The sequence below is a fragment of the Homalodisca vitripennis genome, chromosome X, assembly GCF_021130785.1.
Source record: "Homalodisca vitripennis isolate AUS2020 chromosome X, UT_GWSS_2.1, whole genome shotgun sequence".
Classification (NCBI taxonomy): Eukaryota; Metazoa; Arthropoda; class Insecta; order Hemiptera; family Cicadellidae; genus Homalodisca; species Homalodisca vitripennis.
Genome location: NC_060215.1, coordinates 117,377,205 through 117,394,717, shown reverse-complemented (window position 1 = coordinate 117,394,717; position 17,513 = coordinate 117,377,205). Strand labels below are relative to the sequence as shown.

The 17,513-nt window shown below is 34.0% G+C and overlaps 1 long non-coding RNA gene across 1 annotated transcript; it reads right to left on the bottom strand.

The window, feature by feature from the left end:
* Positions 1–354: 354 nt before the first annotated feature.
* On the bottom strand, positions 355–12,745 carry LOC124369823. Its single transcript, XR_006923099.1, has 4 exons — positions 11,512–12,745; positions 7,280–7,494; positions 2,153–2,294; positions 355–827 (listed from the first exon to the last, which is right to left on the bottom strand). It is a non-coding gene; the product is annotated as an uncharacterized LOC124369823 (long non-coding RNA).
* Between the last annotated feature and the right edge of the window lie 4,768 nt (positions 12,746–17,513).

Sequence of the window (17,513 nt, the reverse complement as noted above, 5' to 3'; positions counted from 1 at the left end):
TATTTCTCTTACATACTTATATTTATTATTAGTTGGTATGCGCTACGGAAGCCGAAAAATTAAAATGTTAATTTATTACGGAAGACTACTACTTTAAGTTGTAATTATGTTATAATTAAATTACCAAAATAACCACTGAATACTGGTAAATGGTGGTTATTTGTTTCTTCCAAGTTGTCATCTTAGTATGTAATATAAATGAAAAAGATGGAAATAAATATATTCTATTCTATTCTATATTTTTTCAAAGCCTTTATTAAATTATTTTAATTAATTACAAAATTAATTGTAATTATAGGCATAGTGTACTTTGGGCGTAATTTCAGGAGCATAAAAATCAAGTAATATCAAAAGTTTTAAATTTTTTACCATGCTTTATTTTTACTTTTTCGATTATATACAGGGTTACACTACAGTTTGAGTTATTTATGAGAAACAATTTTTACAAACCATTTGTAACAATAGATTGCCTTAGTTACAGCTGGTCCTATCATCTGTCTGTTCTTGAAGCAAAAATTAATTTGGGTTCCTTGTTACTAAAAGCTTCTACACACATTTAGCTTTAGATTGATGATTGAGATTTTCCGGCTTCTTAATGTTTCCAGCAAGTGGTTTAGGTAGCTCTCTTGTCTTCTACACTCAAAAGAGTAAAGATCATTCACTGAAGACTGTGAACTGCGTTAGTCCATAAAAGCTGGCTGCCCCGCTCCCTTAACGTTCCGTCACAGAGAAGTGCTTTCTAACCATACAAAGTCTCCATAAAAGGTCCTCGTACCTCTGAATTAACAATTTATGTCCAAATTATGAGTGAAACATATTTCCTGAAACTAATAATGAACATGTTAAAATTTGTACTACAAATAAAGTCCTAAGCATAAAATAGTTTACGTTGTGTGTATGAATACAAAATTGATGACACATAAAAATTTGTCTGAATTAACATTTAACTATAAATACAATTTTCTAACCATAGAGATAGTACCCAAAATCAAAATAAAACAACAGTCAACAAAAAATTAATTAAATTTCAACAAACCAAATAATAATGTCACAATCAATGTTATAATGTGTTATAATAATTATAATGTCATCAATCATGCAATGTAAATTTATCACAATGTTAAAATTAAATATAGTAATTATGTTAAGTAAAGAAAAATTAAACATTTAATTAAATAATACATTAATATTACACATTAATGAAATTAAAAACCAAATTAACACAACAAATATTAATCTCTGACAAAAATTAAATTAAAACATAAAAATGAATTGGTCTCTGGTAATATATGACATAAATACTATAGGAGAGACAGTAATAATGGAGCTAAAGGTATATTCATTCATATGTTTCCAACCTCATCCTACAGTTAGGAGAACAATATAATTAAGAACATCACAACATTTTTCTTTACTTTTTCTGTCTGTGAAGGCGGATACAGGGTCCACAGAAAGGGACGTGGGAGCAAGAGACATATATATGTCATTTTATTAGTTAGGCATGTGGTACAAACAAGTTTGTTCATATTTCCTACAGCCTTAACATGTCTAGCAAGATATTTTGTAGACATTGAAATTGTTCACTTTGTCTTTCCAGTCATGGTTGGAATTCAGGGCTTGGAAAATATTATTAATTTTAAATTAGAAATTACCAACATTTTAAATATTACATTTTATTTTAATTACACATTGACATTAGTAATATAAACAACAGTAATTCATTCAGCACAGGAATTTGTACCGGAAATATTCGCTCCAAAATCAAAAGTTTTTCTTCGCAGTTGAAGATTTAGAAAACTATCATTTTCACAAAAATTAAGATCATCAATGAACCATTTTTAAACTCGGAGTGATGTTTATAATGTTTTAACAAATTTTAGACACTATAATATATGATTATTAGGCTAATACAATCATTGAATAATGATGAACCTTCCTCTGATAAAGCGATGTGTTTTTATGCCAACAATGCTCAATCAGAATGCATACACAAATAAGTTAAACAACTTAAAAAGTTGTTGTCCCTTATAATACAATCTGTAATATGTTAAATTATTATGCTATATACAGTAGAATAAGCTGTGTTGTTCTCTGCATTGGGATATCTCTGTGTTTTTCTTTGACATTTTAATAAGTTATAATACAATGTTACCTTTATTATCAACCTCCAATGGGTTGACCATGGTCATGGGCTCTCTGACGAACATGACCTCCACCACAACCTCGACCTTCGCCAAGGCCATGTAGATGTTTCGGTACCCTCCTCCTCACCACTGCAGGGATCTCCAGCTGATCTGTTCAGTGAGATTACAATTTGGTTCAGTTTTTCATATGGTTAGATTCAGGGTGTTGTATAATGTACAAAGCAGAATTTTCATTCTACAGACAATTAAATGTACAGACTGTTAGAGTTCTTGAAGTCCTCTTCACCAACTACCTCTGCCTCTTCCTATAACTCTATGTCTCAATGCTGGTAAAAGACAAGGGGGCAGTAGTGGTGGTAGTTCTCATTGGGGGTGTACAGGAGGACCGATTTCCTCATCTTCAGAGTCATTTTCAGTGGAGATTTGCATGTCACACATTATATGGCTAACATCATGCAGGGACTCAATGTCAGGTCTCCCATGAGTAATCTGTCAGACACAGCCCCAATGCTAAGACATTCCATCATTGGGCAAGGCTCCATGTTTATTAATGTAGGTGAATCCCACCTTTAAGAGGGTTTCTAGAAATAGAGGGGCTAACATTATTTTTACCACACAACAGTAAAGCCAAGTACCAAAATGTATGGACGGCCCTCTGAAATTTAATTAAAGTTTGTAACACGTTTAAAAGATAAACAACATTAAGAATTTAATAAATCATATACGTATACCTTTAAACTAAATATATTTAGTTTTTAGCGTCTACCTTGGTCATTTGTTTGAATTAAAATAGCAATTTTAAAATTCAGAGAGAGTGGCTGTGGTGCTGGAATGGGATGTTACTTTTACAGTACTTCATCCCATCAAATAATAACAGCTTTGGCTCAGTGTGTATGTGTGGTGTGCAGGATTATCAGTTAGGTGATAACATCAAGGCCAAGGTTAAGGAGCCATCCTATCCATGGTCACCCAAAGATGGTGGTTAATCAGTAACCAACCCTTGTCATGGGGTCCTGCATTCAGGAGAGCAGAGGGCCTAGATCCATAGAATATGTTATTACATGTCTTGTTCAGAGATATGTGAGGTATTCTCAAGAAACCAATGGAGCATAAAAGAAAGATTTAAAAAGGTAAGGATTTAACAAAAACAACCGATCATATTGAGTTAGGGTTGTCATGCCAGTCTAAAAGTTAGTATGCTTACATGTTTCTTCAGCCTTTGCCATTAAAAATAAGTAACTTTTTGACTTAAAATTGAGTTAACTTTTGAGTTAACTTTTTGGTCCTTGAAGTAGACTGGTATTATACCCCCTCTGTGATGTAATTATGTTTATGTCATAGTTAGAAACCGTTATTCTTCAATAAAATGAATATTACCTGTGAAAAACTAAAACGTTGGAATGAGGGTGTCTTATTTGTAACAAGAGAATCATATAAAAGTTCTTTTGATCATTATTAGTTTGTCTGCTTAGGTCAAATACAGATAGGGGTTCGGTTCCAACTCCTGAATAATAGTTATAAATTAAAACCCTATAATTGTGTGTTCTAAAAATTAAACTCCTATACATAAATAAGTTAAATTATGAACAAAAAGCAAATAAAACGAGTATAACCACATTTGCAATTGTAATTAAAATATCTAAGGTTTGTAAGGTTGGTTTAGTTTAAGGTTGTGAAATATATAATATATTATGAGCAAGGGCTGCTGTGAGAGGATATAATAATAGGTTAGATTGGCAATTCAACACCCTCAAATGAACCAACACATATTTTATTTGTAATTGCATCTCCTTAGAGCATTATAAGAGCATCTCATAAAGAGCATTTTATTGTTTAAAATTTTATATTAACAATGGATAACGTCAACCGACATATTGAGCACAAATTTTAATACCTTAATACTTTGAACACATGTTTAATATTAAATTATTCATTACAATTTGTGTTTAATTTAATTAACTATAACATTTACTAGTAATTTTTGTAGTGTAGCAATAAATATGTGTTCATGGACTAACGTGAGAAACTTTCTTTTAAAATATCTAAACATTTACATAAATTTTCATGATTAAAACAAATGAGTGACTTTTCGACATTTAAATAAAATATATGAAATAAGAAAATATGAATTTCAATATTAAATTATTCATTTGATTTCTACACATTATAATCCTTTCTTTTCATTATTTAGGTTGGAATTGTAAATGATTAATGAACCCTAATATATATAATACTAAGTTCCTAAAATTACTTACATTTTATTACACTTGACACTTATTACGCCTAAAAGATATTTCCCCGCACACGAACACAAGCACTGGCACTCCCGAACTTCCTTTTTCGAAATCCCGTCCTCGACTTCCTTCTCTCCTCCTTGTTCTTCAGTTTTGATGTTGTTCTCCCGCCAGCTCATGAACACGCCTCTGCCAAATCTCTCCATCATAATTGGTGAGTACCATTTTTTCATATCAGCATGGCTGTCCCTTACATCGTCGCACGGTTTTTTATAAATAAGCATTTCCTGTTTGTTCATCATCGGTCTCTGGGCGGATGTGCGTATTCACTTACATCCGGAGGATGTTTGTATCGAATTGTAATACAAGACTTCCTTTCCAGCAACTATCTGTCCATTGATTCTATGAATTTTATTTTACTAATAATTACGTATTTCTTACAAATACTATATTACCTAAGGGTAATACTGCTTGCGGTTTATTGCACTGAGTACTTCAGAACAGACATCAATCACTAAATGAGAATTCCCTATAAATTAGTGGAAATAGTAACAATATACAGGATGAACCAGACCACCTGGACCACTGGTTGTAGCAGTATAACAGGTGAAGATAGAAACTCTGTTTCAATCACACCCCCTCCCTATTTTGTGGCCAAAGAATTCGATAAAATTATTTTGAGCCCCCCAAAAACTGTAAGGGATATTTTTGGGAATTGGAAGGTTGTTTTTTCGGAAATTTTTTATTATAAAGGTGGGACGTGAGGTATCTTATTTTAAAGGTCTCTTGACAAAGATAATTTTTAAAATAAGTATTTTCAATTTATCTTGCTGAAAATGTACAGGGTGTTAAAAATCTGAAAAACAATTTAACAGGATTTTTAAAACTTGGGACCTACCCTTCTAAAAATAACTAAGAAAGTTCAGTTCCTAAAAGATTTCTAAATTTAAAAAAACTATTTACATTTTCAACATTTAAACATATTTATAACTACTGTAAGACATACGCAATTATTAGTATAACAAAATTCATAGAACCAATGTACAGATAGTTGCTGGAAAGGAAGTATTATATTACAATTCAAAACAAACATCCTCCGGATGTAAGTGGATACGCACATCCACCCAGACACTGATGATGAACAAACAGGAAATGCTTATTTTCTAAAAATCATGTGACGATGTAAGGGACAGCCATGCTGATATGAAAAATTGGTACTTACCAATTATGATGGAGGGATTTGGCATAGGCGTGGTCAGGAGAGCTGGTGGGGGCTACATCAAAAATCAGGAACAACGAGGGAGAGGCAGGAAGTCGAAGAGTTGATTCGAAAAGCCACGTTCGGGTGCCAGTGCTTGTGTTTGTGTGCGGGGAAAAAACTTTTAGGTGTAATAGTGTCAAGTGCAAACAAAATGTAAGTTAAGAAAATCTTTTATTTAATTTTAGGAACGTAGTATTATATATCATGGTTCATTAATCATTTTAATACGTCTCATTTACAAATCCAAGGTACTTGTACCTAAAGTAATGAAAAGAAAAGATTATAATGTGTAGAAATCAAATGAAAAAATAATATTGAAATTCATATTTTCCTATTCCATATATTTTATTTAAATGTTCTCAATTTGGAAAAGTCACGCATTTGTTTTAATCACATAAATTTATGTAAATGTTTAGATATTTTAAAAGAAAGTTTTCTCACATTAGTTCATGAACACAGATTTATTCCAACACTACAAAAATTACTGTTATAAATGTAATAAATGTTATAGTTAAATAAATTAAACATAAATGGTAATGAATAGTTTAATATTATACATAATTGGTATTTAAGTTTGTGTTCAGTAAGTTGGTTGATGATATCCATTGTTATTTAAAATTTAAATCAATATAATGAGATGCTATTACAAATAAAATATATGATGGTTCATTTGAGGGTGTTGTATTGCCAATCAAACCTATTATTTAAATCCTCTCAACAGCCCTTGCTCATAATACATTATAATATTTCACAACCTTAATCTAAACAAAATAAACCTTACACTACAAAATATTAAATACAATTAAATTATGGTATACATTACACCAAATTAATAGTAAAAAAACAAACAAAAACATGTATGTAAACTTTGGCTTAATCTCAACCAGTCTCAGTTCTATTGGCAAAAATAACAATTTCAAATGATTTAAAGCATTTTATTCACGGTTAATAAATTCATAATAAATTGTAATAATACAATTGGACACTACACATACTTTGTCCTTTATTAAGCCCACCAATACAGTTTAAAAAACTACTATTTTTATTGATCATGCCAGTCAAGTAGGTTGTTTTGAATACAGATAATTAGCAAGTGGAATTTTGGTGTAATAAATTATCAGTAAAGAGATGATACTATTTGTTGAACATACTACAAAACTGCATCAACTTGGTAACAACTTTCTGTGTAAAGGGTCTTCACCTCCAGCAAGAAAGTCAGTACCAGAATTAATATACTGTGCATTATATAATTCGAAACAATGTTACATAATTTAAACTACTTTATACCAAACATGGAGTGGCACTTGTTAGGCATGTATTGTATGAAAACACAGCAATTCTTCATACCGACCATGCTCTCATCTCTGCATATTTCCTGGCTCAGGACAAAGTGGTGTTTGAACCCATCTTTCATGCCATCAATGAAGCCCAAGGGCCATAATTTGTATAATCCCTAGGCAAAGGGGGTCGAGGTTTAAGACATGATAAGTTAGAACCTTGCAAAAGGCATGTTGATTTGGTTAAAAACTGGTTATGCAGAAAGCTTTTGCATGACTAATGCATGTTAAGTGCTGGTCGCTTATCCAAATTATAGGACCCATGAATAACAGAATATCCCAAAACTTCTTAATTTTACTCACATTCTTTTTCACATATTTCCAGCTGTGCAAGCGAGACTTTGGACCTAAGCTCCGTTCACGCTCAAACCTTCTGACGTCCCCAGCATCGGTTCATCAGTTGGGGGGAGGAGGCTGTAGATGTCGTCAGAGTCACAATGTCGTCAAAGTCTCAATTTCGTCAGGGTCATGGTCTGTATCCAGGACTTCCATGTAGATTAGTGTAGGTTGGACCTTTGCTATTCCATGAAAAATTTTGAAAAAGCATAACATATAATCCAAATAGTAAGAAACATGAACAACAAAATACCCCAAAACTTCTTCATTTTACCCACATTCTCTTTCACATCTTTCCAGCTGTGCAAGCGAGACTTCGGAACTAAACTCCCTTCACACTCAAACCTTCTGACGTGCCCAGCAAAGGTTAATCTTTGGTTGGGGGGGAGGCTGTAGATATCGTCAGGGTCCCAATATCTTCAAGGTCACTGCCGTCATGGTCATGATCTGTATTCAGGACATCACGGAGAAGTCTCAGAATTTCCCTCACTTGAAGACCACCAGCCATTATTTTGTTGTACAAGAAATAAGTTTATTAGAAATAGTGCAACACATTTTTGGTTAGTTAATGTATTGATAGTAAAAAACAATTTTATATTTTGGTTTTCTTAGACAGGTGATATATTCTGAAATTATATGCCTGTTCTATATTTATGGTAATTATATGTAGACCTATACTTGATATTCCTAAATATTTATAGTAAAAAGACTGTGTACTAGACTTGGATATAATCTTGAAAAAGCATAAAATATGATCAAAATTATAAGAAACATGTAGTCATACTTGATATTCATAAATATTTATAGCAAAAAGAATAAACTTCCGTGTAGAGTAGTGTTGGTTGGACCTTTGCTATTACATGGATAAATACGAAAAAGAATAAAATGTAATCTAATTTGTAATAAACGTGAAGGCCTACTTGATATTCGTTAATATTTATAGTAAAATAATATGTACCAAGGCTAAAAAGCTTCTGCGTAGAGTAGTTTAGCTATTCTACAAATAATCTCAAAAAAGTATAAAATATAACCCAAATGATAAGAAACAATAAAACAAATCATAAAATTATATTTTGATCGAAAGAAATATAGTAAGTAAATATTCCATTTTGGGAGAGATAGGTCTTATAGCCCACAAAGAAATATGAACAATTTTGTACTGATAAATAATAGTTTTAACACTAAAATGTGCCACTTTCATTACCTATTTATATATCAAATACTTCATACCACTCGAAGTAATCTTTAGGTATTACTGTATATTATCTAAAAAGAGAACTTACTGCTCTTCACTAACGTTATAACTCATATAACAATAAACTTTGTAGTTTCACCAAGATGGCTAGAGCGGCAAACTGTTGAATGCCAATTGAAGGAGAAAGAAAACTGCATTAAACTTCGTTTTGTAACTGCTGCCAACACTACAGCACAAAATATTTTCTGAATAATTCTTTCTATGCATTGGCTCTTCATCTTCAAAGAAATGTTTGTATTTAGATTCATCAAATTACAGAGTTTGTTTAGTTTTCCGAACAATGTAATTATGCAATGAACTGAGTCCAATGTAAGGGTCTGGAAGATCGTTTATTGTAAACAAAGTAGGACACGGCATAAACTGGCAGTCACAGTGCTAAAAAAATAAAAATTTATGCATTTGGTGACATTTGATAATGGTGTGTTTTAAGTCATGTCATTATCAGTCCTGATATAGGTTAAAAATTATAAGTATGTAAATTACAACTTCCTGAATACATTGGTATAAATATCATCCAGATATCTTGCCAATAAATAGAAAGAACTGTTATCTAAAACTCCTGAAGTGATGCACTTCACACACTGCTAGTGTTAAACAGTTTTATTTATTGTTATCTTTTCATGCTGCAGTATAATAAACGTCCAACATTCGAATGATCGATAAAATCGAATCATCACAATATTCATGAGTACAGAATCCTCGATTTAACAACTTAAATCAAGTTACGTTATAGGTATTTTAAATTCCAGTATAAAAAGTAATAATGTTATAGTGAATAAAAACAATATAGGCTATGTGTGTTTACAAAATATAACAAACGACACAGTACAAAATATAGTTACTTTTTACTATTTTGAAGGATAAACATATCTGACACAAATAACACATCTGCATAACAACTATACTTGTTTTCATTACTGGTCTGCAGTATCAATAACAGGTAATTCAGTGATAACCTATTTCTGTAACAGCTGAGCTGAATGATTTGGTATTCTCATAAAGATTTTCTGGTTTTAGCTTACTCGGTAACTAGTAACACAGCTAAGGCCATTTCATGCAAGTATTGAGGCAAGAAATTGATATATTACACTATGGAATTTTATCATAGGTTTAGATTAGGTTATCATAAATATGTTACTGGTACTACATAAGTTAAACATGACCTTGACAAACACTAACATGATCTAAGCTTGAATTCAGGTACTATCTTGAGGGATGCTTTTTATTTCCCTGGAAGTTCGGAGTGGAAGGTGCCACCAAAGCCTGCTCTGATAACCAGGGGCATTTCTGATTGGTATTTTCACAACCTCAAATCAGGTCCTAGATTGTGAAACGTGATGTAACTTCGGAGAACTTGGACAATCTTGGACGTGATCTGATGTCAAAAAATACCGATAGTAGAAATAGTGTAAAAATACCGATCAGAAATGCCCCTAACCATCAGTGTGGGTTTCAGTGGCGCTTTTGGCAGCACTCCGCACTTCTGGCAAAATAAGAAAAACATCCCTCAGGATAGTACCTAAATTCAAGCTCAGATCACGTGAGCGCTTATAAAGGTTATCTTTAACTTTGTACATTTACAATAATAATGTCTGCAGAGCCTGTAAGAAAAAGTAGATAAGAACTTCATAGTACCCAATAATTATGTTGTATGGTGAAAATTTGAATTAACCTGTTTATAATTTTATTGGTATTATTAGTATATTGATACTAATACAAGTATCAGTATACTGGTACTGGTATTAGTAACAGGTTACTGGAACATAATACCTTAACACATATTTTGTAATAGCTTATGGACAAACAACAGTATTTCCCGTCTCTAGCAGCCTCTACTCAAATTCCATGCACATGATTAACTTTGTTTGAATTAACTTGGAACAATAATTTCAAACTGAATTACGTTCTAGACTTTTAAGATTGTATTATAGTGAAGATATATTTTTATTTGTTAAAGAAATATAAGCATTTTAGACTGTAGAAAATAATACAACTTTGTTTATACTATGTTTAAGCAGCGTAGTACTTACAATTACTTAACAGGGTAAACATGTCTGACAGCATTTAAATTGTTCTAATTGTGATTTGATATTATCGATTATTCCAGTATTGGAGGTTTATCATACTGCAGCTTTTTTGATTTATTTTATTAAAAACTTTTATTATTTTAAAGCAATCTAACCCACTCCACAGGCCAACAATGAAATGATCAACTATCAAGTACTATAGCCAGGGCTTAAACTTATTGTAGATCTACTATGCCTCTGCCATGAATATTGAGGTTCTTCAAATTATATCTCAATTCTTGGGAAATGTTCATTTCTAAAATAATTTTTGGTAATTAATTGTGAAAGTAACGGCCGGAGTGGCAAAATACAAGTTTCCCATTATTAACTTATTGGAATCGTCCTACAGAACAAAACAATATAAGGTTTGACGGGGTGAAATAACGAAGTTGTAGAATATACAAAATGGAACAACTGTTCACACACGGAGCAATATTTCCATATTGTACATCCGCGAAAGGCATCACGTGACCTTTTGTAACCGTGATTCAACCTCATGATGAAGTCATCGGATGCAGCGACATCTTTGGAGACGTAAATGAAAAATAATACTGAAATGAGCAGAATTTTGACTGAAATGAACAATATTTTTCTAATTTTCGAGCTACAAATTAATTAGTTTCTATTGGGTTGAGACGAGTGCCTCCGGCCATCAGTGCGGGACAGAACCTTCGGTGCTGCTCCACGCTGATGTCGACGAAAGAAAAACATCCCTCGAGATAGTATCTGTCAGTAAAATTTCAAATTCTAGAGAAGCTGATCAGAAATACAAATTGAAATATAATGCAAAGGCAATTATGTAAAGTGTAAAAAGCTTAATAAATCATAAAAAAACCCTAATATAAATATATAAAAGGACACTAACAGAGAACACTTACCATTAGTGTGTTGGCAGATAGAGCTGAGCGGCAGCAACAAAAAACGGAGAAGTGCCTGAATCCCTCGTCACCGAGACAGTTGGAGGCCTTCCAACAGTCGTTAACAATTGTCTTTTCCTGGCAGAACATATTCATTAATTACGTTAAGGAGGGTGTCCCTGTCAGGTTGTTGAACAGGAACAAGGAAGGAATCTATGTTCTACATTATGATTCCCCCAAAAATCCTCTGTCCCTGAATTCTTCTGCCGCGATTGTATTATCTCCTTCCAAATTTGGCCACATCAATTTCAACGAATGTCAGAGGACCGCCAATTTTTTTCAACGTCGTTAAAATGTGATGGAAATACACTTTATGGCAGAAAGAATACCAGTCCACCACAGAGTGTGCAGAAACGCCAAACTCCAACGAAATGTAGCGTTGTCTATGTGGCTTTAAATGCAACACGTAGTCACCAAACTAAAATATGTCTCTATTTCTAAGCGCGTTCTTTCAAAAAAGAAACCTGTCCGGCCAGACTTTTTAAACATTACAACATTTAAAATTTTTTTTACTACATTTACTAAATTTTCTGTTGCAACGAAACCTCAAAGTCTCCTGGTTTGAAAACAATACACCACCGCACGACGAACAAATACACTTATTATTACAAATTCCGTATTGTATTAAAAAGGAAATAATCTTGTTTCGGTCAAAATGTATAGCCTACTCTTAACATGCCCAACAAAACAGTCTGACACATACAATTCACTACGATTCACTAGTGGATGGTTGATCCATGATTATCACAAACTCACTCGATCCAAACTACAGTATAGGATCCAAACTACAGTATACGATATCTTGTGAAACACTGACCTGCCCCAGAGCGATATCCAGAAACAGCACATAAACAGGACATTAAAAAAAACTATTTATGAATATACCCCCTAAAACCATGTTATTGGTCATTTAATATGGTTTATATCAGGAAGGAGAAAAACATCAGTTCCCAAGAAAGATCTATGACTTGAATTTTACAATAAAGCAAGACTGTTGCCTACCAGTTCACATTTACCAAAATAACAGAAAACTGATGTTTATTGCACAGAATGGTGTTTTCACTTCACTATAAATTAAAAACTATCACATGAGTACAGTAACTAACAATATAATAACAAAAATCACCAACTTTAATGAGACTGCATCACTAATACGAAACGGAAACATATAAACCAAACCAACCAGAGCGCAGAAGACAGCCATTGCTCGCCGATGCGAAACCAAAACAAACATCAGCTGATTTCCGATATAGATTATAGAAAAATCGTTTATGTTATCGTTCATATGGTTAAAACAATCGATTACTTGCTAAACTCCTGTAAAATTTGAATTATGCACAAAATGTTGTTGGAAAACGTGATTGTACCGTATACTATATCGAAGGCTGTAAAACGCATAATTCACTAGTGTTCTTTGGATAGTTACTTCTACCTTGGACTTTGGTGAGCACATATGCAATATTGCAAAGAAGTTTGCAAGAGTTCTTGGGCTGGTTAGTTGCACCTGTCGGCGGGATTTCTCTATGTCATAATTGAAGTTATGTTGCACTCGTCCGGCTTATCTAAGAGTTCTCCGCTGTTATCTGGTCCCCTTACAGGATTGGTCAAACATCTATATTGGATTTAGTTCAGAAGCGGTTTCTCAGAATGGTGGGGTTGGACTTGGCTTCCGGTACAGGGAATGTGGATGTTCAGGACATTCAATGCAGTCTTCAGTTTCCTTCACTTGAAAAGCGAAGAACAATGATGGATATGGCCTTCCTATTCAAACTATTGTATAGGACTGTCAAACCTAAATAATCGACTGTCCAGAGGTCAGGTGTATCTTCATGTTTCTCGCAGTACCCGCTAACATTCGTGGTTCAGCAGGCATTATCATCCGATTAACTACTACCTACCATATCACGGTTCCAAGGTTTCTGAGAACTGGTAATGACATTACCACTGAAGACGAATTTTTCGGTTCTTCCCTCTCTGGATTCAAGATATATATACATTTTGCTATTAAGATCTTTTCTATTAATGATATTTTATGCTATTATTTTTTATGTGTTTGTCATTGTAAGTAACTAGCGATGTATTAGACTCGGTTTATCATTGTGTAATCTGCCTTATTAAAATGTATGCATGAAGGTGTATTGCTGTTAAACAAATAAAATATTTCTTTTCATGCTAGCCACTTTACGAAAGTTATGAACTCCTTAAAATAAAATTTTCCATTATGATGTTAGTCATTACAGTATCTTAGTTGTTATTGACGTTGACATTATTTATACAAATCATGTTCAAATTATAATTTAATGTATTTTGACACTATCCAACCCAAGTGACACGTATATAGTTAAATTTACAAAGAAGACCAGTCCAATAATACTATACTAAATAATAATGAGAGGTCGATTAGTAAATTGGGTGGTTGTATCAATTCTACTTAAATGTAGAGGAAGTCTGCAGGATTCAGCCCTTATGTAAATAATAGGCAACAATTAATTGGTCTATTGTAAAAAGCTGGTTGTTCCCTGTGCTTGATGTTTGTCTATGTAGGCTTTAAAAACGAAAAGAAATTGTCTGAAAGGTTTAAGTAACGTCCTCTAGCAAACCAAGTGTTCTACACGCTGCCTGGAATGTTGGGATCACTTCTGCAACATACAAGGCAACTCCTTTCTATCCCCAATATGCATATCCTTTAATACATAAACCAGAGGCATCAACTTTCCTAAGCTCCAAAAATCCAACCAGTTTTGTGTTTCGTGGATTACTTATTTTATTAATAACTTTATCTTTATTCAAGTAACTCTTTGTTAGTTTTCAAGATGTACAGAAAGGCGAATTCAAGGAGGAAACCTCTTTCTGTATATGGAACAGAGTATACACCAGGCTGCCTCGGAACTGATGAAGTATCGTATATTGCCATCTCATCCAAATTTTCAACGGTGAACGCTGCATGGTCTGGCCCTATTTTGACGTACTTGCAGATGTTATTTGTGTACTGTATACACTGTATTTTATAGATTTTACAGAATTAAAATTACTAAACATTAATATGAGCAGGGAGTCAAATTATAATGGGATTATATGGAACTACCCAGCGATCATCAAGATCAATTCCAATGATGCTTACAGTGAAACCGCCATCTGCAGGGAACCACCAACGCTATTGCATGTGGATAAGTTATGGATATTAGTCTTGACAATTTCATAGAAATGGATCTGTATTCGTGTTAGGAATTATAGTGACTATCACTTTGTCAATCTACTCAGAATTATCCTACCTTCTATTTACAAGATAAATAAAAAGATAAATAAACTTGGGGAGGTCCATGTTTCTGCCATTCCACAGAGTATCTACGTCACCTGGGAAGCCAAATATGCGGCCTTTAGTAATCATCACTACTATTTCATATCTGTCATGAGCCTGTTGATATAATGTGGGAAGAGTTCAATGTGAATTTTGAGTTCAGCTCCAGTTCACCTTCATCTTAGTGCATTATGTGTCACCCTCTTCCATCATAACTACATTATCTGTAGACAACTGAGTTGCTCCACTATGCGTATATATCACGAGAGATCATATCACTAAAACATCCACTCAATTATGCACCTGATGAGGCAATAAGAATACTTCACCACCTATACTACCACTATATTTTGTAGTCTAGGTCTCTATGATGTCGAAATAACATAAAGAGTTCATTTTTACCTTCTTCCCCGCCGACTTTCTTCGATAATCGTTCCACTTGATAATATCATAGAATATTTTAAATTTTGTATAACGATTCCAGAAATTCTAATGCACCGTCAGCGTATTCCTCTGTGTGGAACTCGCACTCACTAAAACCCCACCAGCCCAGGCCTCGATCCAACACGGGACTGCTCTCCATATTACTTTAAGAGGGTGCCTATTTAAATCAACAGAGGACTAATACATTAACAAGCCATCTGTTAGGCAACACCGGGACGGTATTCTTAGTTTTCAGCACCCCTCTGCACTTGCAGAGACAATATTCTGTCTGTCTACCAGAGAACATTTTCAACAGACGTCTGCTACTCCTTTCGAAAGCGAGCAGATTGATTAAAACGGCACATACCACAGCGAGGACGGCCCCTTTAGAGAAATTTCGGTAAGTAATTGCTTTATACAAAAGGTCCGAAATTGAAAACAGTTGCCTTGTATTTGATGCGTTAAAAATACTCCGAAACTATAAGCAGTTAAGGATGAGGAACATAATCGCTATACTTACTGGTAGAAATCCAACATTCAACATTGACAGATCCATGTATATCTGGGGTCTCAGAAGGTTATCGAATTTGTAAAGGCGCCGGTTTATCAGCATTCTAATAATACCAATAATTATATGTAATGTTCAATTTAAATTGATTCTTTTTTGTCCACGTTCTAGGTTTATATACTTTACTGTGCCCCACCTACTTGGCGAGCCAAAGATCTGGTCCCAGAAAATGAGTTTAGAATCAAGTATCATGACGTGATACTTCACAACGCTTTTCATGACGATGAACTTGAGGTCCACCCTGACCTGGACGTTATTTCAATTCTCCCATAAATGAGATGTACAATTTCGGTCTTCTCCTTCGCCTTAATCACGCTGAGCTCACCTAACGAGGAGAGCGCAACCCTACCATGACTCGGTATGTTATGTAACCCCATTCAGGCATTTCCATTTGCAGGATGCCGTCATAATTGATGCTCCACAGATCCTGTCCCAGGATCGAGCCCTGCTTAGCTCGTCCCGTGATCTCCCTTCAGTGCGCCCCGTCAGTAATTGTATAAACCAGCTGCATATTCCTGAGATACTGTTAAGTATCCGCATGAGGTAGGTAGGATTATGGAAATCGTCCCACAGGGCGGTCTCCATACAGCTAACCTGGTTGAGCTGAACGCATTACGCAAGTTTAGCGTTGCAGATTGGCGAGCCAAAATGGAAAACGGAAATTTATCCGCATTTATTCTAATCCCATGTCCATTCGACCAACTTTTTATTTTTAACAAGTCGTTATTAAGATTTGCACAACTCTATTGACGCTTGAAGGAGGGCATGTCAAAAGAGGTTGAGTATCGTGTACATAAGACTAGAGGGAGTACCATGAAAATTCATTTTCAAGATCAGCGATGTTATAATATAAATATAATTGGACCCAAGAATGAACACTGAGGGATGCCGTCGCCTTTGAAAGCATATTACAGTAACTTTCTATTATTTTCGTCATCTGTTCCCGTTTTTTAAAATAAAAACTAGGCAGTTAGATGAACGTATAACTGAATTAGCAGTGAAGGAAACAGGATTTTTTTCCGGACATTTGCCATCGTTCAGTGAAACAAGAAAACTTTCACCTAATGTATTAGGTTAGTTCTTTACCTGAAGAAGAGATCAGATTGCAGATCTCGAAACGTAGTGTTACTGTTTTCTTGTTTTCACTGAACGATGGCAAATGTCCGGAAAAATCCTGTTTCCTTCACAATCCTTCCATCGTCAAAAATAACCTTTAAACAATGAATTAGCAGAATTTTAATTTATCGAGCAACAATTCGAAATTAATTGAGTCAAATGCATGACTCACAGAAGTCCAAAGCCACCCAGTATACTTCTATAGTTCTTTCCCCTCCCATATCATACAGCTCAACTGTTATGCTCAATGAAGCTGATGTAATTTTGACAAAAGTTCTCAGACCTGATAGATTCTGAGAACGAATTCTTCTTCATTAAAGGCCCATTAGTTGGATCAACTACCACCTTCTCGAGAAATTTTCCTAAGATAAAATCGATATAGGGCTAAAGTGGAAACAAGTGAGGGTTTTTTTTATTATAGGTACAGGCGTAGTGATAATTTGTTTCTAGCCTGTAGGAAAGCAGCCTGACATAAGCGATAAACTGATTAAATGAGTGATAGCACCTATACAATATAGACTAACTACTTTCACTATTTGGATGGAGCGACCGTCTGTA